The sequence below is a fragment of the Amphiprion ocellaris genome, chromosome 7 (assembly GCF_022539595.1).
Source record: "Amphiprion ocellaris isolate individual 3 ecotype Okinawa chromosome 7, ASM2253959v1, whole genome shotgun sequence".
NCBI lineage: Eukaryota > Metazoa > Chordata > Actinopteri > Pomacentridae > Amphiprion > Amphiprion ocellaris.
Window position 1 is genome coordinate 33712350 of NC_072772.1, and position 24742 is coordinate 33737091.

Genomic DNA, 24742 nt, shown 5'->3' on the forward strand with positions numbered 1-24742 from the left:
AATGCAGCAGTAACTGAGTGGAGACTAGAAGCTTCTCTGTGCACATAATTAGCTTCTACTGTAGCCTGAATGTGAGGCATTTAGGGAACATCTGTAAATTGTAGTGCCTATTGCCTAATGTAGCGAAATATTGTATGTAAAATTAGCTTTTTGGCCAAAATCATGCTGCCCTCATTGCTTTTTTTTTTTAATGTTTCGTCACATTGCTTGGGTAAATCAGATGTTAGAACACTTTATTTTACGGGTTTCAAACTAAAATTTGATCTCATAGCTTACTGAAATGCTGCAGGAACTTAGTGGAGTCTAGAAGCTTCTCTGTACACAAGTTAGCTTCTACTATAGTCTATATGTGAGGCGTTTAGCGGAACTTACTCAAATACAACTCATATAGATGAAAAAAATGCTTTCAGTTTGGGTTAATTTGACATTAAAACACTTTATTTCATGATTTTCAAACTAAAATTCAATCTCATAGTGGAGACTAGAAGCTTCTCTGTGCACAAGTTAGCTTCTGCTGTAGCCTGAGGCATTCAGGGAACAGGAATAAATCTGTTTTTTGATGTGTTTCTGGTCAGGAGCAGCCTGAGGTGGCTTCATGATGTCAATCTGGTGTTGCTGATTTTTTGTGGGGGGTTGTTGGTGCTCTAATGTGAACATTTAAGGACTTAAAAATTGTGTTTTGGCAACAGGATCCCGAGAGAAATCAAGACCAACATGTTTTTTGGGGGATTATGCGGCCTGTAAGTGTTGCATCACATTTAGATTTAGAGTCGGAGACAGATGGCTGATAAACACTCAGACCATCCAAACGTCGGTGCTGCTGTTGGCCTCCGGGTTGGAAGTGAAAATTTAAAGGTGGGAGGATTCTTTTCCTCTCGCCTCGTGTTTCCATCCTGCCGAACGTCTCCTCAGGTGTTTGTGACGCTGCTGGAGGAAGCATCGGTAAATATTAGGAGATAAACAAACCCGTGTTTTGATTTTTAGACTCAGTTTTGTCCAGTGACAGTGAACGCATCGTCATCTTAACTCACATTTACAGCAGCGGCACAAAGAAAACATGAATAGAAACTAAATAAACTGGTGGATTTTGAGGTGTTTATTTGAGAATATCTGGGTTTCAACATCTCCTGCTTCCCTGTTTAATCGTTTTCTGTCGGCCTGGTCAGTAAAAAGATGACAGATGACAGAAAACAGTTTGATAGAATTGTTTTATTTACATGCAGACTGCTATAAAAGCACTTAGTGGTTCAGTTGAATGATGTTTCTGAACCTTAAATTGCTTTAGATTGTATTTTTGCCGTCATTATTGAATAAAAACACTCTGTTGAACCTAGTTAAGGTAAAATCAAAAAGCTGCTACGTTAGTACAAAACAAAACATCATTCTGTAATTTTATTTTTAATAATTTAATTGTTTAAATGTAATATCTGTCATCAAATATGCCGCTATAGATATAAAGGGCTCATTTTAACATAATGAAAGCTTGTTTTTTTCTTATTTTCAGGCGATTATGCACTAATATAAGCCTACTGTATTATATTTTCTTTGATTTCTACAAATAGATGATCAATTTTATGTACTTTTGTGGTTTTAATAGTAGTTCTAACATTAAAATCATCACCTGTGTACCTTTTTATACAGTATTTAAAATGGTAAAATTCAGATTAAACCTTTAATTTTCAAAGAAATATGGCGTTATACATAAAGGGGCTCATTTTAACAAAATAGAAGCATGTTTTTTTCTTCATTTAAGGTGATTATACACTAATACAAACCTACTTTGTTATATTATCTTTGACTTTTGCAAATATATGATTTTATTTATTTGTGTGATTTTAAGAGTTGATCTAATGTTAAAATCATCATCAGGAGATAAATAATCCTGTATTTTGAATAAATGGAATAAATCTCTCCTCCTAGAAGCAGCTCGGCCTCCTGGGAATCGTAGTAGTGGAGGAAAGAGGAAGGAAGACTCTGAGGTTTCTGTGGTTTTTCTGCTCCTTCCCTGTTTTAAATATAAAGTGGTGAGTTGGTGATTCAGGCCAGAAGCAGACAGATCTCAGAGTCTCGCCGTCAAGTTAAAGAGAAGCATGCAGACTTTACCCTCAGTAACCAGTTTTGTCCAGCGACAGTGAACGCACCATTGTCTTCGCTCACATTTACAGTAACTGAACAAAGAAAACATCAATGGGAACCAAAACAACTGCAGCCATTGGAGAATTTGTAATTACATAACTGCCTGATTGCAAATATTTGAGCTGTTTTTGCACAACTGCTTGTATTCAGAGGTTTAAAACAGCTTCTTCTTCTTCCATGGTTTGAAGGAGGTGATGAGCTTCTGGTATTTAACGGCTTTTAAATTAGCATCCATGCTAGTAGCTGACCGTATGCTGGAGCACGTTTTCAGTTGGAGTTTTGCCACCTAGGTTAGAAAAAAAATGTTTTTAATTGTTTACGTTCAGTGTATAAAAACAGCTTCTTCTTCTTCTGTGGTTTTAAGGAGGTGATGACCATTTAGCATTCACCTGACTGCTTCTAAATTACCATCTATGCTAGTAGCTGACCAATTATTGGGCCTGATGCAGCATTTTTCTGTTAATCCATGATGATATTTTATTTTTTTTAAGCAATAGCTGATTTAAACGTGCTCTATTTTGGCTCTGATGCTTATTTTCTGTGTTCTGATGGTTACATGTCATAAATAATAGAAATTAGTCAAAATAGCGATCAAAACTGGAGCACAAATGACCAAAAGTTCTTTTTAAATTAACAATATCCTAAAACATAAATAAACAAATACATTTAGCAAAGTTTTCAGTTGGAATTTTGCCACCTAGATTAAAATTTTTCATTTTAATTGTTTACATTCAGTGTATAAAAGCAGCTTCTTAAATTTAGCATTTAACGGCTTCTAAATTAGCATCTATGCTAACAGCTGACCCATTATTGAATCTGATGCAGCATTTTTCTGTTAATCCATGTTGATATCTTAGTTTTTTTCACCAATTCCTGATTTATTTTCTAATTTCTGATGGTTATGTGTCATAAATAACAGCAATTAGTCAAAATAGCAATCAAAAGTGATGCGTAAATGACGAAAAGTACTTTTTTAATTAGCAATATGCTAAAACATAAATAAACAAATGCATTTTAGCAAAGTTTTGTCATTGATATTAGTGTTTTTAGTTTTTAACTGTATATAGTGTATTTAGTAGCTTCTTCTATAGTTTAAAGGAGGTGATGAGCATTTAGCATTTAACTGCTTCTAAATTAGCATCTACGCTAGGAGCTGATTCTTGGATCTGAAGCAGCATTTTTCTGTTAATCCATGTGTTTTTATAACCAATTCCTGTTTCATTGTCTGTTTTCTGATGGTTACATGTCATAAATAATAGCAGTTAGTCAAAAATAGTGATCAAAACTTAAGCACAAACGATGAAATGTCTTTTAATGAAGCATACGAAAAAACATAAACGCTAACAGCATCTGTGCTAGTAGCTGACACATTACTGAATCTGATGCATCATTTTTCTGTTAATCCATGTTGATATCTTGGCTTTTTAAACCAATTCCTGGTTTGTTTCTGTTTTCTGATGCTTACATGTCATAAATATTAGCATCACTTAAGCATAAATGTTTAAAAGCTCTTTTTTTTTCTATTAACCACATGCTAAAACATAAACAAACAAATGCATTTAGTCAAGTTTTCATTTGGAGTTTCACCACTAAGATTTTGATTTTTACTGCAAATCTTTAAAATATCAGTTATCAGTCCTCTCAGTGACTAAATTTGAGGATCGGCTGTGATAAATGTGCTCCAATCGACCTCTAAGCTGCTGATATTTTGCATTCGGCTGCAGTTCTGTGGGAACATTCTGGTTTCCAGCCAAATAGAAAAATGAGCCCTGTAACTCTGAGGAGGAGATGTGTTGGGTTTGCAGCAGAAAGGTGACGCTCAGAAGCGACTAATAGAGGCAGGAAGTGATAATTGTGTTTGAAAGCCGCAGTTTGATGCGTGTAACGGCTCTGAATGAAGCTCAGGACGTCTTTTGTGCATCGTTTCCAACCAGCTCTGCTCCAGTGTGGGTCAGGAAAGTCCTGCGTCCACGAGCTACTATCCTGTCTGATCCAATCAAAGCTGGCCTGCAGGGGATTATTTAGCCACCGTTGACAAAGCCTCCTCTGTCGGCCTCCTCTGACTCACCGTGCACGGCGGCGTGCACGTGGAGCCACTGCAGGAGCGTGTCAGGCTGAGCTAGCTGCTAACTGTTAGCGCCCTCCTGGTTATTTTTAGATCCAGCTGTGCTTCTGTTGTCTTTTAATTTGTCACATTTCCATCCCAGAGTGAGTCTATTTTGAAGATGAAACAGCTCCAGAGTTTGTGCGCTGCGGACACGAGGCGCTGGGATGCGTTTTGAAGCTTCTAAAAATAAGATGCTGTAGTCCTGTGTTGCCTAGCAACAGCCTGAAGCAGAGCCGATGCACCGGTCTGCTGAACATGAGTTTTTTTGTGTTTTTCTTCTACGAAACCGAAGCGCAGGTGTTTTGAAATATCGACGCATGAGAACGTGGAGACGTGGATTAATTTGATAAGCCGCTGAAAGAGTTTTAATTCTGACAAGAGGAGGAAACGTCGAGGTGTGAATGTTGAGAGAGGAAGTTCAGCGTCTCAGCTTCCTCTTTGTTCCTCTGCAGACAGATGATGAGAACCGAGTTATTAGATAAATATCTGCAGGTGTTAGCCTGCAGCTGAGTTAAATCACCCACATTAACCTGAACGGTAATAAATAATAACACTGATGTAAGTCAGATCATCGGGTTCCTCTCAGCTGCTGCAGTTTCATTTAAGCTTTTTGTCCTTACACTTACTTTTATTTCCTTTTTTTACTCCTCAAAGAACATATTTGAGCTGCTGCAGGAAAATTTGACAAAAATGTGGACGTCAGAAACCTAAATTTAACTCTTTAGAGCAGCAATTTAAATTCATAAAGTGTACTTTTAACTTGATATAATCCACTAAACTAAATGAGATTAATTTGAAATTGTACTTTGACTAAAGCGCAGATTTACTTTTTACAGAGAACAATACCAATAATTTAATATGACTATAATTCCATGCGAACGTCACCAATTAAACCGAGATCTGATGGTGTAAAAGAACAGAAACTGTAAAGAAAATTAAACTAAAAAGTTAAAATGGAATTAAGAAAGACAAATAGATTTAATGGATGAAACACAACCAGATGTACCAACAGAAGCTTTTATTTTCAGATATTTTACACACAAACTCAATAATTTACACACGAGTGACAAGAAATATATGTAAGATGATCAGATTTAAAGGAAAGCAGCAGCTTTGGTTTATTATTTGGTAAAATGTTCTGTTATAAAAACATTAGGTGTTTACATTTATTTGTTTTTAACTTGATTTTTAGGCTTTTATTTTAGAATATTAAAGCTTTAGTATCTCCCGTTTTCCTGTTTAATCATTTGATGTTAGCCTGGATGATGAAACATCACGAAGTGCAGCAATGAAAGACGTTTCATCAATCGATAAGAAAACCGTTTGATAAAATGGTTTTATTTACATGCATAAGATGCAAACTGCTATTAAATCACCTAATTAAGGTTAATAAATACTGCTATATAAATACAAAACATCACTAAACATCAGGTCACTCTGTAATTTAATGTCTATCAAGAGGAGATGATTCCTCATTTATTTTTTCTTCATGTGTGTAGATTTATTACTTGTGTGATTTTAATAGTTCTAACATTAAAATAAGCACTTGTGCTCCTTTTAATATAGTAAATAAGTGGTTAAATTCAGATTAAACCTTTTATTTAAAAAATATGATATAAAGGGCTCTTTCTAAGATAATAAAAGCACATTTTATCTCATTTTCAAGTGATTATGCACTAATATAAACCTACTTATGAATAGTTTCTTTGCAAATACATGATTCATTTAAAATATTTGTGTGATTTTAATAGTTATTCTAACATTAAAAATCTCAATTGCATCCCTGTTTAAAGTGGTAAACTTCAGAATAAGTCTTCTTTTTAAATAATATGACCTTTTTTTCTAATTTTCAGACGGTTACCTTTGCAAATAGATGATTAATTTTGTTTATTTATGTGATTTTCATCGTGTTCTAACGCTAAAATGATTACCTGTGCACCTCGAAGCTGTATTTATTAAAAATAGCTCTTAAAAACCAGCTGATATTAAATATTTTATCGCCCGGCCTCAGTTTGACTCTTAAAACGGCCTCCGGATTGAATTAAAGCTGTGATTTTGCAGCTGGTTTCTGTCTCCCGGGTTGATTCCAGACGGTCAGAAAGTGTCAGCGGCTCCGTTTCCAGCGTCGGAGGGGGTCGCTACGATATTCCAGTCATTTTGAAGGGATTATGGGGACCTGGAGGGTCTGAGGAGGGGGTCGGCCCGGGTTTACTGTAAGAGTCTAACTGGGACACGAGGACGGCCGCCTTAAATCAACTTAAGGTTTTAGGTTCTGGTGAGGGAGGAGGAGGAGCCGGTGTGTGTTTAGGAAGTTGAATCCTGCAGTCGGAAGGTGAATCTGCTGGTTTGTAGACGACCGGAACGACGCTTCGGCTGAGTCAGAGGGAGGACAGTCGCTGGTGTTCCTGATTCACGTCCGTTTGGCTTCAGGATGTGTCAGACGGGCGGAGAGCCGGTGAATCACAGAGCCGTAAAGAGCAGGAATGTGTGGCGGGGGGTGGGTCAGCCAGATCAGTGTGTTAGAGTGTCTTTGTGTGTGTGTCTTTGTGTCGTACGGGTCATCAACAAGCGGAAACTCACAGGAACAAACAGCGTTTCTGCTGCTGCCGAGAGGCTTTACGACGTTTCCTCTGCTAATGACCTCGCAGCAGCAGGAAGTCTGCAGGACTTTACGTGATCTGCAATTAAGATTTAACCCGCAGACGACATTTAATAAAGAGTTACTGAATGTTTTTGTTTTATCAACCCCCCAAATACATGAAATTTCCTAATCTCTGCAGCAACAACTATGAGATTATTTCAGAAAGTCACATCTAAACAAGGGGTATATCTGCTAACTATAAAGCTGTAGATCACTGCAAGTAAAAACATTTAAGTTTTTATTGACGGTGTTATTAGGCTTTATAGTGCACAGATATGCCCCAAGATGGGAGTTACTCCAATCGTTTCTAGGTGACTTTTTGAAGTAACTTAGTCATTGCTGCTGCAGAAATAAAGAAATTTCACGTGTTTGGGGGTTGATAAAACAAAAACAGGAAGTAAGTCTTTAACAAATGCAGCAGAAGTCACGTCTGGGTTAAATTCTGATTGCAGATCATGTAAAGTCTTGTAGACTTCCTGCTGTATTTCTCAATAGATGGATGTAAGATACGAGGGTATTTCAAAATGTTCTGCCTCAACCAAGAAGCAAGGGCTGTAACTCCGATTACATAACTGTAAATTATAAAGCCTCATGTTGTTGTTGTTCGTCCAGCTGAAGATGACCTTGACTTCTTCATGATACATGAGGGGTGGCATGTGTGCAGAGATGGCTGATGAGGCCAATCCTTGCACAGGAAAGTCTGTTGCAGTGGGGGCTGAACCATGCTGAGAGTTCAAACTGTCTTTTCTACGCTGCCGTCTCTGCTCTATGCTACTGATGCGTCTCTGCTCAGCATCGGACACACCAGTATTTACAGCAGGCAGAGCGGTTCTTAGCTTTCTCCTCCCAGGTAGCACAGGGAATGTTGTATTGCTTGAGGGACACCTTCAATGTGTCCTGGAAGCGCAGTTTTGGTCGTCCGAGTGAGCGCTTGCCTGTTGACAACTCGCCGTAGAGGAGTTTCTTGGGGAATCGACTGTCTGGGAGCGCATCAAGGTGGCGTGGACGCTCTCTGTCCCGGCTCGCTGGAGCACCACGGTGTCTGGAATTTCGTCCTGCCATTTGACACGGAGCAGGGCCCTGAGACATCTCATTGTGGAAGGCATTGAGTTGTTTGGCATGACAACTGTACCTGTCCATGTCTTACAGGCTTACAGCAGTGATGGTAGAACCACTGCTCTGTACACCTTGAGTTCGGTGACTAGGCTCAGTCCTCTGTGATTCCAGACCTTATCCTTCAGTCTGGCTCTGGCAATTCTGTATGCAACTTCCTCATCAGTGGTCACGGAGCGCGACAGAGTACTGCCAAGGTAGATGAATTTGTCTGCAACTGCTAGCCTCTGACCGTTGACAGTGATGTGGGGCTCTATGTAGGGAGCTTCTGGGTCTGGCTGGTACAGGATTAAGGTCTTCTTGGTAGAGATCGTGAGACCAAAGTCATTGCAGGCTTGGGAGATAAGGTCCATACTTCCCTGCATGTCAGACTGTGTGGTGGCGTTTAACACGCAGTCGTCAGCAAAGAGGAAGTCCGGGGCCATGTCGCTGTGCACCTTTGTCTTTGCTTGCAGTCTCCGCGGGTTTAATAGTTTGCCGTCGGTACGATGCTGGAAGCCGACACCAATGTCACCGTCACGGAAGGCGTCTGTCAGCATAGCAGAAAACATCACGCTGAACAGGGTTGGGGCTCCGTTTGTTATGGGGAACGGGGGAGAACTCTCCGTTGTCCTTCACTCTGGGGTTCATGCCGTCGTGAAACTGCTGGACCATCGCGATGATAAAGACTAATATCCCTGCAAATAAAAACTTAAACAGTTGAGTTTTTGTGAACAGTGTTAATAGGCTTTATAATGCACTGATTTGGCAAAAAAATTGTTATTGGGTCAGTTTTGGATGACTTTTTGAAGTATGAGGGAATAAAAGCATAAATATTCCTATTTTCAGGTTATTACATGCTAATAAAAACCTTGTTATGATTATTATCTTCGATTTCCGCCATTAAATCCCAGAAATCCTGCAAACTAGAGCCTTTGTACATGTTGGTAGTTGAGTATTGCTACAACAGTTTCAGTTAAAACAATGAAATTTGAGATTGTGAACCTTGTGATGACATTTTCTGAACATATTGTGATTGTCCAACCGAAATAGTTTCATACTTTTTTCACAAGAGGCTTTGGGAAACATTGATCGACATTCTTTTTATCATTCTCACACATTTTATCAACCAAATCGAGGGAATATTTGACTGATTAATTGCAGATGAAAGTGACTTTAAGCTGCATTTACCATCATTTTTCACCAGCTATTTACCAATTCTTTCTGTCCTCTGCATCTTTTCTGCCTAAATGACGCTGCCTCTACAGTTTAACACTTACAGCCTGACAGATGAACTTTGTGCTAATTCGCACCCCTTCTTTTCGGTTGAATCGCTTTCACAGTTTCTACTACAGGAAGGTTTTTCACATATGAAATGAAACTGCAGGATGTAATATTCAGAATGATACCAGCGGCTTTTCTGTGTGGTGAAGCGTCGGTTAGAAAATTAACTTTGAAGGGACATTGTAGGGTAACAGTTAAATTAATAAAATAATGCAATTTATTTATGTTAAACATGTTTTTCTCCAATTTCTAAGTTACAGAGTTGAGTAATTCTGATATTTCCAGATTCTAGACAATTTTCTCTACATAGTTTGGTGAATAAATCTCAATTTCAAGCATTTTATGAAGAAGTAAATGTAAAAATACCACAATTTTATGATATGAAATACAGTTTTTCCCTAATTTAAAGGGTAATTTTTAAAAATCTGCAATTACATAAACAAAATAATGCAACTTATTTATGTTAAATATGTATTTATAAGCAATTTTGAAGTCACTGAATTGATATTTCCATATTTTAGACAATTTTCTCTACACAATTTGGTGAATGAATCTCAATTTCAAGCATTTTATGATGAGATATATGTAAAAATACCATAATTTTATAAGATGAAATGTAGTTTTTCCTTGATTAAAGGCTAACTTTTAGAAATCTTCCATTGCATGAATAAGATAATGCAATTTATTTGTGTTAAACATGTGGTTTTCTCCAATATTGAAGTCATAGAGTTGATATTTCCATATTTTAGACAATTTTTTCTGCACAATTTTGAAAATAAATCTAAATTTCAAGCATTTCATGAGTTACAAGTGAAAACACCACAATTTTACCAGACGAAATATAGTTTTTCCCTGATTTATGGGCTAATTTTAAAAAATCTGCAATTAAATAAAATAATGCAATTTATTTATGTTAATGTGTTTATCTCCAATTTTGAAGTCATAGAGTTGAGTAATTCTGATATTTTCAGATTTTAGACAATTTTCTCTACATAATTATGAAAATTAATCTCAATTTCAAGCATTTTATGATGAGTTTCATGTAGGAACACCACAATTTTGTAAGAAAAAATATAGTTGTTTCTTGATTAAAAGGCCAATTTTAAAAAATATGCTGTACAGTAAGACTTAAATTAATAAAATAATGCAATTTATTTATTTTAAACATGCATTTTTCTTCAATTTCAGAGTCATAGAGTTGAGTAATTCTGAATTTCCAGATTTTAGATAATTTTCTCTACATAATTATGAAAATAAATCTCAATTTCAATCATTTTATGAAGAGACACATCTATAATTTCCTTGATTTAAAGGCTAATTTTTAAAATCTGCATGTATTATCATCAAATAATGGAAGATCTGCTGTGAAATCTGCACTTTAGTTCAGTTGAATCTCTCTGCAGATATTCCCTAAAAACTAAACGTTAAAATCCACCAAACGGTAGCTAAAGGGCCATTTAAGGACATGATTGACGCTCTCTGAGCCGCTGCTCGTCGTTGACTCGACGTTTGACCCGAGTCTCGTGTCGATTTCAGGAAGTTTGGACCTTTGGTTGAAGTTTTTTTTCAACTTTTATTCTGACTTTTATTGGAACCTGTTTGTTTGTGCTGCAGAGGAGGAAGCTGAGGGGAAGGTGGACTTTGTGTTGCACATTCCTGAACGCACACACAGAGACACACGCGCACGCACACACACACACACACACACACACTCTCTCTCTCAGGTAGTCAGACTGAAAGTGTGTGTCGGTTGGGTGGGGGTGCACCTTGCTGCCCTCTTACATCACCATTGTCGCCGTGACAGCCACTTAAACGCGTTGCCTTATAAGGTAAAAGCTCGCGAGGAGGAGGGGGAGGGGCAGGAAGAGCCTGTTACCGTGACGATGCTGTCTGCTGCTGGGCAACTGGGCCGTCCTGAAACTCCTGTTTGGCCACATTTCAGCCTCACAGAGACCTTTTATTTATCCTCCGTCACCTTCTGAAGAACCGAGACTCACACGGTTCATATGTAGACTAGGGTGATGACTTTTTGACTTTTTTTTCTCAAAAATTATTTCCTGTAGCACTAATGAATGAACTTTTGCCTATTAATGATTAAAATGACATTTATTCTGTTGAAATATTGAAAAAAGTCACGCACAAACCACTTTGAAAAAATCACTATTACTATCAATGGGACTAAATTCGTTAAGCCCAAAGAAGCATTCACAAACAGTACCAAATGCACCAACCATAGAAAAGTAAATGATTCAATGCCTTAAAAGATAATCTAAGTGTTGGTAGTTGTTTTGAAGTTGATAAATTCTGGCCAAAAAGCTGATAATTAAAATTTTTAAAATCATTTTGTGCGTGAGGTTTTTTTTATCAAATCACCTTAAAAGTAAGATTTTATCTAATCTTTAATAAAAGTTCATCAAATTATGATACAGGGATATGAGGTTGTAAAAAAGTCATCACCCTAATGTAGACGTTATGTGCAGTTAAAAAAATATTTATAAACAGGTTAAAAAATAGCTGCATACTGCAACGATCAATAACTCTAAAAACTGTGAAAATATCTGTAAAATAGTTATATTTTTTAGCTGATTTAATTACTTTTTTTTTTTTTTTTTACAGTTTTGTGTTTGATTTGGTCCCATAAGAGTTAACGCAAATGTTCAGCAACAACCTGCCTGTATTTTACTGTATTTTGACAGAATTACATAATAAATTTATTAAAACAACAGTGGAATTCTGACTGCAAAAATGCCAGAAAAAAATATGAAAAAAAATTGTAAAAATTTGCAAAATATTTTTTATTTTTAAGCTGTAAATAAAGAAACTGTGCATTTTTACAGTCACAGAATGGGCAAAAAAACTAAAATAAATGAAGATATTGCTTTTTGCAGATTTGATGTGGACATTATTTGTAATTTCAGTGTGTTTTTAAAATGTCTTTGATGTAAAATAATACTTTTTTGTAAATTAACAGTTGGTTAAAAAAATGTAGAATTATAATTTTAAAAAATTATCTTAAAATTTTAAATTCTTATTTATTTCATTTATTTCAAATATTTTAAAAGAACAAATTAAAAATAAAGATTTTAAAATATATATATATATATATATTTTTTTTTTTTACAGTTTTGGCATTTACCGTTATATTTTTTTCAGCTCATAAATAAAATGTAAATTAATCTTTTTTTTCAGGGATTTTTCTGGTTTATCTGTAATTAAAGAAAGCAGGAAAAATCTATATTAATAATTACAGTTTAAAAATCGTGTAGAATTTTTCAGTTGTCAATATTTAATTTCATACATTTATTTAAAATACTTTTATGATATTTTTATTTCTTTTAAAATAACCACAGTTATGCGTAAAATAATTATATTTTTGCAGATTTAAACACTTTTTAAAAAATAGTTTAATTTAACGTGAAACATTGTAAAAGAACAAATTAAAAATACAGGTTTTTATTTATTTATGTATTTTTACAGGCTTCGCATTGACTCTTACTTTTTTAACAGTTAATAAGTAAAATGTAAGTTCATTTTTTCAAGGATTTTTCGAGTTTATACATAATTAAACAAAAGAAGAAAAATCTGTAAATAATTACAAATATCTGTAAATATATGTCAAATAATGTTTTTTTTTTCAAAAACCGTTTTTGGCTGTATTTTTTTTACTTTTTAATTTTTTTTTACAGTTAATAAATAAAAAATAATTTTTTTCAAGGATTTTTGTAGTTTATCTGTAATGAAACAAAACAGGACAAATCTATAAAATAACATGAAATTACTACATTATTTTTTTAGTTTGACACTCGGCCCTCTGTGTTCTATTTATTCTGTGTGATTCACACGTTTAATATTTAGTCGTTCTATAAAATATTTCTGTCCTTTGTCTTCGGTTTGAGGTGTGAACATTCGTGTTGGTTTTTAGATGAGATCAGCAACAAAGAACTTAGAGTATGAAGATTTGTGGAAGCTTCTCATTCCAGACTCACAAACAAAGCTTCCTTTTCCTCTCGTCTCCACAGACTGTTGCCAGAGAAGCACGTTTTCACTCAGCAGCTTCCAGTTTTTTTCTTCTAATTATTAAAATAACGGAGCCCTGAGTAACTCTGACTGACTGTCGCTGAGTTTTTTACTTGTTCTATGTTTGGTGGCGACACAAAGAAAGCCGAGCGGTTAAATGAGTCGAACAAACAGCGGTTTGTGTTTGTGGGAGGAAGAGGTTCAGTTAAACGCACAAAACGAAGAACGCAGAAGCAGAAAGTCTTCTTTTCTCACACAGATGACTTCTGTTCTGAGGCCAAAGACTTCCTCTAACGTCCACAAATAGACTCTGAGAAACTCCGAGCTGCTTAAATATCAGCGAGTCGTCGTCTTATTTTTAAGATAACGAAGCAGCAGGTCGTTTTTTTAAAGCTGCGTTTAGCAGATAATGTGGAGAAAAATGTTAATAACTCATTGTTTCTAGATTTTAGATAATTTTCTCTACATAATTTGGTGAATAAATCTCAATTTCAACCATTCGATGAGAGGTAAATGTAAAAATACCATAATCTCATAAGACAAAATATAGTTTTCCTCTGATTTAAGGGCTAATTTAAAAAAAAATCTGGAATTAAATAAATAGAATAATGCAGTTTATTTATGTGAAATGTGTTTTCTGTCGATATTTCCATATTTTAGACAATTTTCTTTACAGAATTTGGTCAATAAATCTCAATCTATGTAAAAACATCACAATTTTATAAGATGAAATGTAGTTTTTCTCTGATTTAAAAGCTATTTTTTTGAAATCTGCTGTACAGTAACACTTAAATTAATTAAATAATGCAATTTATTTACATTAAACGTGTTTTTCTCTAATTCTAAATCATAGAGGTGAATAATTCAGATTTTTCCAGATTCTACACAATTTTCTCAACATAATTTGGTGAATAAATCACAATTTCAAGCACTCATGATGAGATAAATGTAAAAACACACCACAATTTTATAAGCAGAAGTATTGTTTTTCATTGATTTAAAGGCTTATTTTTAAAAATATGCAATAAAACAAATAAAAGAATGCAATGTATTTACGTTAAATATGTGTTTATATCCAAGTTTGAAGTCATAGAGTTGAGTTATTCTGATATTTACAGATTGTAGACAATTTTCTGTACACAATTTGGTGAATAAATCAAAGTATATCTAAAAACACCACGGTTTTATAAGACAAAATACTGTCTGCAGGACAATAACGTCGATATTTCCTCAAAATTTGGTGTTAAAATGCACCAAATTGGAACAAGAGGCCATTTAAGACATGGATGATGCTATTTATTTAACCGTTTGAGCTGCTATAATTTGATTTTATTCATATCCAAGTGCTGGTAAAAGTCTTAAACTTTCATATTATAAAGAGAAATCCAGCGAATCCTGTCGTTTATAATGATCTAAACTGATATTTTCTTTCCCAAAGCTGCTGTTTATCGTCTCCGTCTGTTCCTCCCAGATTTAACTCTCAAAAAACAACAAACCGTTACTCACTTTTCTCATCGCATGTTGAAGCAGAAAATCACTTTCACATGTCGATGAATCGCCAGAAATTTACAATTCAAACAGCATGCAGTCAACATGGCGAAAACCCGACGTTTACACCAAATAAATCTGCATGAACGCCTCATTATTAGTAATGAGCTGACATTTAATATCCGGACTGACTTTGAAGCATCTGTTTCCTGCTCACAAATGCTTTAAATGTTGTCAGTGTTTAATGTTATTTTGATTTTCAGCCATAATTGTCACAATATTGTGCAAAATATAGCAAATTAAAACTGCTACTCCTGATTGCAACATCGCAATAATAACGTAAATAAATAAATAATGTTAAAATCTAGCAGCTACATCAGGATAAATGTTGATTTTTTGGCTGCAGTTGTAGTAAAAAGTAAATTTTTTGACATTTTTAAGAAAAATCTAATGTTTTAAAAGGCTTTTGGCTGCTTTAGTGTTCCTGAATTTAGTGTTTTAGATTAATTTTAACATTTTGTACAGTTTTGTTCTCTTGTTTTGTTGCACTCTAACATAAAATGTGAAACATTTTGCTCTTTTCTGGTGCTATTTAAATACATTTAATGGTATTAGTTATTACACCAGAAATAGATGCAATTATTGCACTAGTTTGAATATAATTTACTGCAGAGAAACAAAGGTTTGCATGCAGTGAAGCTTAGCAAAACTGCATTTCTTTTGCATTTTTCTCTTTTAAAAGCTCCACATCTCTGTGTTCAGTGTCTTTTAATAAATCCTGCGTTACCTCCTGAGCTCAAACTGCTGAAGATGGATGATATTTCTTATCTTAATCATTAGAAAATCTCATTTATTGCATAAAAATGCTTCTTTTTTAAGCGTCTCTCTGGTTAATCGGCGTATTTTCTGCTCTTACGGCGGCTTGTTTACGTGTACGAAGCCCCTAATTGCTGAAAAATACCAACACCAGAGTGAGTCTGGCATCAAGGCAGCATTTTCTAACAACGCTGGGTCTGGTTTTAGTGCGTTTCTGCTTCCTACTGCCTGAACCGATCAACAACAGAACCGCAGAACTGTCGCGGGGCTCTGGAAAGATTCAGCCAGCGGTTTTAATAAAAGGCCGCACAAACAGCTGATGCTTCGGCCTGCCAGCTGCCGGCAGGCCTGCCAAAGTCCTGATTAGTGAAAACACACTCGGTCAGAGGAGGGCGTGTGGTGATAATAATGACCTCAGCTCATTCAGAGAACAGAGAGCTCTGGTTCTGTGGAAGCAGGAAACTCCGGTCCGGCTACCGTCAGAGCAACACCTGGAGCACAGCTGGAAATGTGAGAAACAGGGAAGTGAAAGGAGACACGGTTACGTCACGACAAGTTAAATCCAGGAAGGTCGAAAGAGGCGTTTGTTAAACTGTCAGAAACTGCAGTTCCTCTAGTGGCCACTTGGGGCTCCAAAAGCAACTCAATCCCCCATAGAGCTCCATTTTAAAACGTCCAACTTTACAGCAGAAATACACAAATTTACAGCCTGATACTGACACACTCTTGGTCTCTACAGCTCACTTTAGCTGCATTCTAAACATTTTTTTAATATAAATCACCTGTTTAAGTTGTATATAGGCTTAAATTTATGCATAATGAAGGCATGTTTGCCATAATAGGACAGTCGTTGCACTCTTGCGTTGTTTTTTTTCCTAATTTTTGTATCTGAAGTGAGTTAAAAGTCTGACACTGCAGAGATGGTGACTGAGGATACGTTCATATTAATGTGTTTTCATTCTAAGATGCAAAACGTCTGTTTATAACATTCAGGATGGTTCAGTAAATTATTTTCTTAAAGAAAAGTACTAGAAAATGAATGTTTGTAGGAAGAAAAGTGTTTTTCTGTTTGGTCCATGTGTTATTTCTGGACCCTTGTCTGGTCTCCAGGTGTTAGTCTGGGCCCTGGTCTGGTCTCCAGTTGTTAGTTGGGCCCCTGGTCTGATCTCCAGCCATTTTTCTGGACTTTGGTCAAGTCTCCAGGTGTTAGTCTGGTTCCTTGTCTGGTCCCTATGTGTTAGTCTGGACCCTAGTCTGGTCTCCAGGCGTTAGTCTGGACCCTGGTCTGCTCTCAGACATTAGTCTGGTCCCTGAACAGGATCCTATCTGGATTCTAATCTACTTTCTGCTCCAGTTCTGGATCAGAAACAAACCTGCTGATATCGTATTTCTGAAAAAGACTTTTTAAAAGGTTTTACTCGACGTTTTGGAGTCTGTCGGATCGGATACTGATTTAATAAACCCAGTGAAGCCTCTGTGTGACCTTCAGCATGTTAAAGAAGTTTCCATAAGTTACTGGCAGGTTGTGAAATTATGGGATGGTCGGTTGAGTCACTGATCTGTGGGCGGATTTAATTCCTCGACTGTAAAACAAACATCATTGCGTCACCTTTCACACAGAGTTATTGGAGCTTTTTGAGGTAAACAGATGCGTTTAATGTGAGCTGAGTTTGATAAAAGTCGTAAATAATCCGTCCTGTGAGTTATTTCACCTCCGTGGCTTTGGTTCGTCCACAGATTAGGAATCATTCAGCAGCTGTTGGAACATTTACTCGTCTAGTTGGAGGAAAACGAGCTGCAGAGTCGTTCATAAACCGGTTTTATTTATGAGCTGCAGGAGAAGATGTAGTGGTTAAATCTGCACCTCATAACATCACATTTTTAGAAATATTTCTGCTCAACCATCTCTGATTTACCTGAAATTTTATAAACAAAAAATGAAATTATTTGTTAAGATAATTCTAAAATTTTTTCTCAATATATCAAACACTTTATGAGATATCCTCAAACAAATACGGTTTTTACACATTGAATTTTGAGTCTGTTTGAATTTAAACTGTTGAAGATAAAAACCTGAATTTTTCACTGTTATTTCTCATCATGTTATTGATTCATAATCTAGAATATTGGACAAATAGATCAAATAATTCCTGATTATTGGTGAGTTAAATTATGAGAAAAAAAATTGAAGACGTCATGAAAAGTTCCATCTTTGAGCACGAATTAACAAAAAAAAACGATAAATCCGGAGTTTCTAGTGATATTTTCCGAACCACATGTAGTTGAAATGGTTTTAATGTGAAATAATTGGTAGTAAAAATAAAAATGAACTTATTTTTGTTGAAATGTCCAAAATAATTGAGCAGGTTTGACAAATCTTACCACAAAAACGCAAATATTAGTAGAAAGTCTCATACAAATCGGTCAGTTTTGGAGTCTTTTTTGGTTCAATACTGCAGATTCTGAATTAATAACATGATGATGAATAACAGTGAGAATTTCAAGCTTTTGTCTTTAATAGTTCCTGAGATATTGTTGCTGAAATATGAGGAAAAAAAGTGGTATTAACTCGGAAATTATTTGATACATGAAGCTAGAATTTCCCAGATACTTTTGAGAGTAAATGTTGCTGAGTAAAGTTGAATGTTCTGGTGTTTTGTGGCCTTGAACGCAGCCCGGTCACGTCTTTTATTCTTTTATTCTGTTTTCTGGTTCCTTCATGAGTCACCTTTGACTCATGACTCGGGTGTTTTAGCGATGATCCGGTGGACCGAAGGCTGTAAACGCTCAGAGGTTAATGTTTTACATCTTGTGCAGTTGGATTCGGTTGGCGCATTCCTGCAGAGTTAACGTGGACGTCCTCCGCCCCCGCCGCTTCCTGCGCTGCGCCTCTAAAGACAGGAAGTGGATTATCTGGCAGCCGATTGGCCGAGCTCTCCGGAGCGGCGATGGTGTGATAGGAGAGGAGCAGATGGAGGGAAAGCAGAGTAATGTGGAAGTGGCTTCTTCTCGTCTTTCTAGCTGCTTTCTGAAAATACTCAGTTTTTATTCATGTCGGCTAAACCTGCAGCTCTGCAGCCTCAAACCAGGAAGATGATTCAGATTAGAGTTTAATTAAATTTCTAGAGCAGGAGAGAGTTTAGTTTTCAACCACTGAGCCCCAAAATAGTTAAGCTAACAAGAGAGCGAATTCATTTTTGAATTAGTTGCCATTGTTAAAAAAAATTCACCTTTATTTTACAGACTTCCCCATTAAAAAAAATAGTTTAAAAAAATTACCTTTATATTACAGGCTTCCCCATTAAAAAAAAGTTTTAAAAATTACCTTTATTTTACAGATGTCCTCATAAAAATAGTGAGAAAAAAAATCTTTATTTTACAGATTTCCCCATTAAAAAATAATTAAAAAATTAATTTTTAGATAATACCGTTTTCAAGAAGCCAAAACCACTTCAAATGAGGGTAAAACCTTTTTTTTTGCAGTTTCCATTGACTTTGAGTACACACAGAGTATATTATGTAAACAGGGCTGGTGTAAAAGCACACAGATTGGACTATTCTGGTGTTTTTCCAGATGTCTTTGTTTTTTGTTCTGCTCTGAGATGTTTAGGTGTTGAAGGAACCACTTTAATGTCCTCAAAGAGAAACTCTGCTGCTTCTTTATATATTTACATGATCGAGATTTCCTGACAAAGTCTCCGTTAGCAGACATAGTTTAGAATTCTGTGGATGAACCAGATGAAGGTGGGAAGAAGCAGCAGATGAAGAAGATGAGATGATGAAGAGGAGGAGGAGGAGGAAGTAAAGATGCTCCAGTGAGGGAGTCGACATAGTTTAGATTCCTGACGTTTCTGTCGTGTTTCTTTCAGTCTTTTTACTGTCTTCTTGTCCCTTCAGTGGCACTAAAACAGCAGCAATCAGGCAGATGTTTGAGGTTTGTTTGACCAACAGAAGTACCACATAGCAGGGGATAAATGACCCCAATAGAAACAGAAAGTCATCTAATAATAACGCAGAACATTTGCTCTGAGTGGATCAGCTGAGAAACAATGGTTCTTTGTGTGTTTTTGGTTGTTTTTCTCGACCCTGTTGTGGATCAAAAAGCCGATTCGGAGACTCTTTGCTCTTTTTGTTTAATCCAGGAAGAGTCTCAGTGTCTCATTAAACCTTTTCAGCCTCCAAACTGTCAACCAGGACTTAAATCCAGAGACACCAACCGGTTTATCTGAGCAAACAGAACGTGAATCTCCCAGTTTTCCCCTCAGATGCTCCCGTTATGTGGTGGCAGGAACCTGATAGTGGATTTCAGAGCGTCTAACCTCCTCGGTTTGAAATTTAATCTCAATAACACTTCCTGGGTGGTTTTCACCCTCCGACGACTCCAGCTTTCACACAAAGTTGCACCTTTTAAGGAAGCCTTTTTTTTTCTTAAATGTGGCCTTTTAAGAAGTAGAGTGATGCACATACTTGGGAGGATTAATATTTCTAATCTCTGGCTGGTTCCTTGTGGAGGAAAAAGTCACAGAACCAACCCAGAACCTGGTTGTTTTTGACGTTGATGCATCTTGACACATGATTGGTGGTGTTTTGAAGTGTTTGGGGTCTTTTACCAGCACTTACTTGGGTTTATGTAGCTCTAGATTGTGTCCAAGTACAGTTGCACCATCTAGAACTAACGTGAGGCATCTAAAACTCAAACTTGATTGGTTTTTGCTGTTGTTTTGGCCTCAGAGGGACTCCCTTCATTGTTCTTCCACTCCATACTTCACCTTCATCTCTGTCTAAGAGAAAAACAACTTATCTGGCTTTAGTGTTGTTGTAGCAGCAGGTTTTGAGAACTTCAGTTGTTTTTTCAAGTTGACTTCTTGTATAAAGTCTTCCACGGTTCTTGCAGGCCGTAAGAGATGCTACTGGTAGCTAGTAGATAGTTTTCCTTTGCAAGAACTTGGGGAAAATGTGAGGAAACCCCAACATTTACAAGATAATTCAGGCTTTTCAGCTTTTCTGTTGCCATTGAGCATTTAGGAAGTATAGTAGAACAATGGAGGTTTGTTATGTTAGCAGATTTTGAACATGAACGTCAAGAGCAGAAAAATGTTGATTGTTGTCCTCTATGGTCAACCAATCAGTGTTTCCAAAGTGATGGCAACAATTACAAGCTAATTGTTTCCATTCTGGTGTTGGATCTAAACTCAAGGTCTATGTAGAAAATACAGTAGATCAATGGAGGTTTGTGTGTTGGACGATGCTGTTGTTTTAGAGGAAATCACTGTCCAACATGGAAAAATGTTGATTGTTGTCCTTTATATTTAACTTGCTCCTTTATAAGAGTGTTTCAGGTACAAATCCTGCAGTAGAACCTTATTTCTGACTTGGTAGAGGTTCTTCAGGAGTGGTTCTTCTTGGTTTTGGCACCAATAAAATGATCTGGAAGTTCCTGCAGTGGAAATCTTCTAGGTGTTGACTTTTCTCCAGACTTGTAGAAAGAGAAAGTCCTTTTCAGTAGGATGAGGCTTGTTAAAATGCGCTCTTTCACCCAGAAAAGTTCTCAAAGTAGTACTCAAAGACAAGACAAATAGTAATTATTGGACCTAACTCCAGGTCTATCAGCATGTAGAAGAGGTGAATTCTGTGGATTGGCAACGTTAGAGAGGATATAACTGTATTCAATAGGGACATCGAGAGGCAAAACATATTGCTTGTTGTCTTCTGAGTTGAACTAATCAGTGTGGCACCTTTACTGCAGTCTTTCAGGTACAAATCCTGCAGTAGAACCTTATTGCTAACCTAAAAAATTACCTGAAAGAAGTTCTGCAGGGTCAGTTCTTGTAGGTTCAAGCTGCTCTGAAGGAACCTGCAAGTTCCTACAATGGAAAATGGCCAGATTTTGGTTTTTCTCCAGCTTTATGGAAAGAAAAGAGCCACTGCAATGGTTCATCCTAGTGCAGATGGTCTTGGTCATGGTGGCAGCAACTCTTTCAAACAGTTGTTGAAGTTTTGTTCTTGAGGGTTCTTCTCTTCAGACACAAAAGGTAAAGTGGTGACTCCACTTTTTTCCAGCAGAAAAAGTTAGGCAGACGTGGTAGAACTTCATAGACGCCTGGATTAGAAAGTTTATTCGACCCAGAACTTGCTTTTTGAAAGGGCAAGATGAGGAAAAACTCCCTCAGAGCTTCAGAGGCTCCAGACTTTAATATACGCCCAGTTGTGGAGGCCTGAAATGTAAATGCAGCGGGTTAAGAAATGTGGCTTTTTGTGGTGCACAGTGTCAACATACAGTTACGCAACGGTGGAGCAACGAGCCCAAAGTCACCAGCAGTTTTTATTGACACACAGCAGGACGACATGGACTCGGTTCATGTTGAAATGTGCAAACTCAGTGGGTAAGAGGCCGTAAAACCCAGATATGGGAGTAAACGTGGGAGTGGGGCTGTTTTATTATTTAAATGCCAAGTGACTTCATGCTTGAAGCTGGATTCAGTGAACACAAAAACAGATTCAGTCTTTCGATTGTGGCACCTAAAGTTGATGTAGAACTGATTTGGTTGCAGTTTTTAACAGAACTCAAATGTGTTTTTCCATCCTGATAATGTCATGTGTCTGTCAGCTGTTCTTATGATGTTATGAGGCTCGGAAATGATGGAAAAAGTGATGAAAATTGCAAAACCAAGCTGATTTGGTTGCATTTTTTCATGGGGCTTGGATATGTTTTCTGAAAACTTCATGATTCTATTTTCAGTATTTATAAAGTTTAGAGGTTTGGAAAGGCTCCAAAAAGTAGCGCAGATTTCAAAAAATGCTAAATTTTAACCCCCTGTTATGTACTTCAAAGGCCTGTAACTAACAATATTCATAGTTTGAAGGTAAAACTTTGCACACCTTTATTGAATAAATTAAAGTTACCATAGATAAGAAATAATCCGATTCTGAGGGTTCCATGTGTATAAAATTTGAGTAAAACTAGCATAAAGCCAATATAAAACTAGCGTGGAATCAACTTAAAACCAACAATAAAATCAGCATAAAACTAGCATAAAACCAGCATAAAACTAGCACAAAACCAGTATTATAACCAGTATATAACCATCATGAAACCAGCATAAAACTAGCATAAAAATCAGTATAAAACTAGCATGAAACCAGCATAAAACTAGCATAAAAACCAGTATAAAACTAGCATAAAACCAGCATTAAAACCAGCATGAAACCAGCATAAAACTAGCATAAAAATCAGTATAAACCTAGAATAAAACCATCTTAAAACCAGTGTAAATCCAGCATAAAACTAGCATAAAACCACTATAAAACCTGCATAAAACAAACATAACACAAACATAAAGCCAACATAAGACCAGCGTAAAACTAGCATAAAACTAGCATGAAAACCAATATAAAACCAGCATAAAACCAGTGTAAAACTAGCATTAAACCAGTATAAAACTAGCACAAAACCATCTTAAAACCAGTAGAAATCCAGCATAAAACCAGCATTAAAACCAGTATAAAGCAGCATACAACCAACATAAAACCAACACAAGACCAGCATTAATCCAGTATAAATCCAGTGTAAAACTAGCATAAAAAACACTTTAAAACTAGCATAAAACTAGCGGAAAACAAGCATAAAACCAGCATTAAAACCTACATAAAACTAGTATAAAATCAACATAAAACCAGCCTTAAAACCAGTATTAAACCAGTATTAAACCAGTGTCCATTTCCTTTGTAAGACGACCTCACTGATCCTAAAATATCCTCTCGGTGCAACCCGACCTCTGGCTCGACTCCCTGAGCAACAAAGACAGGAAAAGACATAAATAAAAGAACAAATAACCACATCACTTGACACTTTACTCCTTTTCCCTCCCTTTCTCCTCCCCCTCAGGCCTCCCCCGTTCCTCTCTCCTCTGCTTTCTCCTCACCTTTTCAAGTTTCCTCCCATAAAACGGCAGCAGATCACTAGAAGGTAAACAGACGTTCACTTTGTTTAGGAGGTAAAGTGACACGAGAGGCTTTAAAGTGCTTCAGAATAAACCTTAGGTTGGATCAGACAGACAGTTTTCTGGTTGTTTTTGTTTTTACGTCACAACAGGAAGTCAAATATGAGCTGGAATTTGAAATATCACATTAGAAAAAGTTTGTGGAAACAGCAAAGTTTGAGGAAACTTGCCAAAAATTAGGTGGTTTTTGAGTTCTTTTAGAAGAGTTAATGTGCTTCGTTGGAGATGGAGTAACCTTTTCTGAATAAGTTTTGATAAAACAAACATTTAACTCACAACATCCTGTTCTTTTGTTGTCAATTCCCAGAGACTTTTGTCCATTTTTCTCTTGTTGATGGACAGTTTTGCTTGTTGCTTCTACTTTAAGGATCTTTTGTAGTCTTGTTTTGTTTCCTAGTATCTGGAGAATTTAGTTGTTTGATCATGCATTTTTACTCATATTTAGAAGTAAGACAAAGTTAATGGAAACAGTAAAATATCAGGAAAAAACTGTCTTAATTCTGCAAAAAACGTCTTCATGCTTGCTTGAGGTGCTTTTTAACTTTTAAAAACTGATTAATGTGCTTAATTGGACATGAAAATGCCTTTTTTTGAATAATTTCTGGCGTAGCAAACATTTACTTTGAATGACATCCACTTGTTTTGTTGTCTTCATCTCTAGACAGCAGGAAAGGTGGTTTCCAAAGTTTTGTAGTTTCTTCTTCATCTGCTTTTTAATTTTTTGCTCAGTCTTGTTGGGTTCCCTTATGTCTGAAGAGTTTAGCTGTTTCCATTTTTATCCACATTTTGAAGTCGGAAAAGACGAAAAACACCAAAACGTGAAGAAAAGCTCCATTTTCTGGCCTTTTCCCAAAAGACTTGTTGGACTTCATGGAAGATGGAAGACACCTTTTTTAAAAAAAAATAAAAAAGGCAGCAGGAAACATGGTTGACAAATGGTTTTGTAGTTTCTTCTTCTGTTTTTTTTTCTTGTCTAGTTCCCTTATGTCTGGAGAGTTTAGCTATTTCGATGACACATTTTTATCCACAATGAAGTTGGAAAAAGACACCAAAATGTGAAGGAAAACTCCTTCTATTCTGCCAAAAAGTCTTTGTGTTCACTTCAGTTGGTTTAGGACTTTTCCCCTAAACAGTTGTTGGACTTCATAGAAGATTGAAATT

The 24742-nt window shown here is 36.3% G+C and overlaps 1 protein-coding gene across 5 annotated transcripts in view; it reads left to right on the forward strand.

The window, feature by feature from the left end:
- actn4 (actinin, alpha 4) overlaps positions 1–24742 on the forward strand; it is a 97252-nt gene that overhangs the window by 18547 nt on the left and 53963 nt on the right. The gene's annotated exons all lie outside the window — the stretch shown is intronic.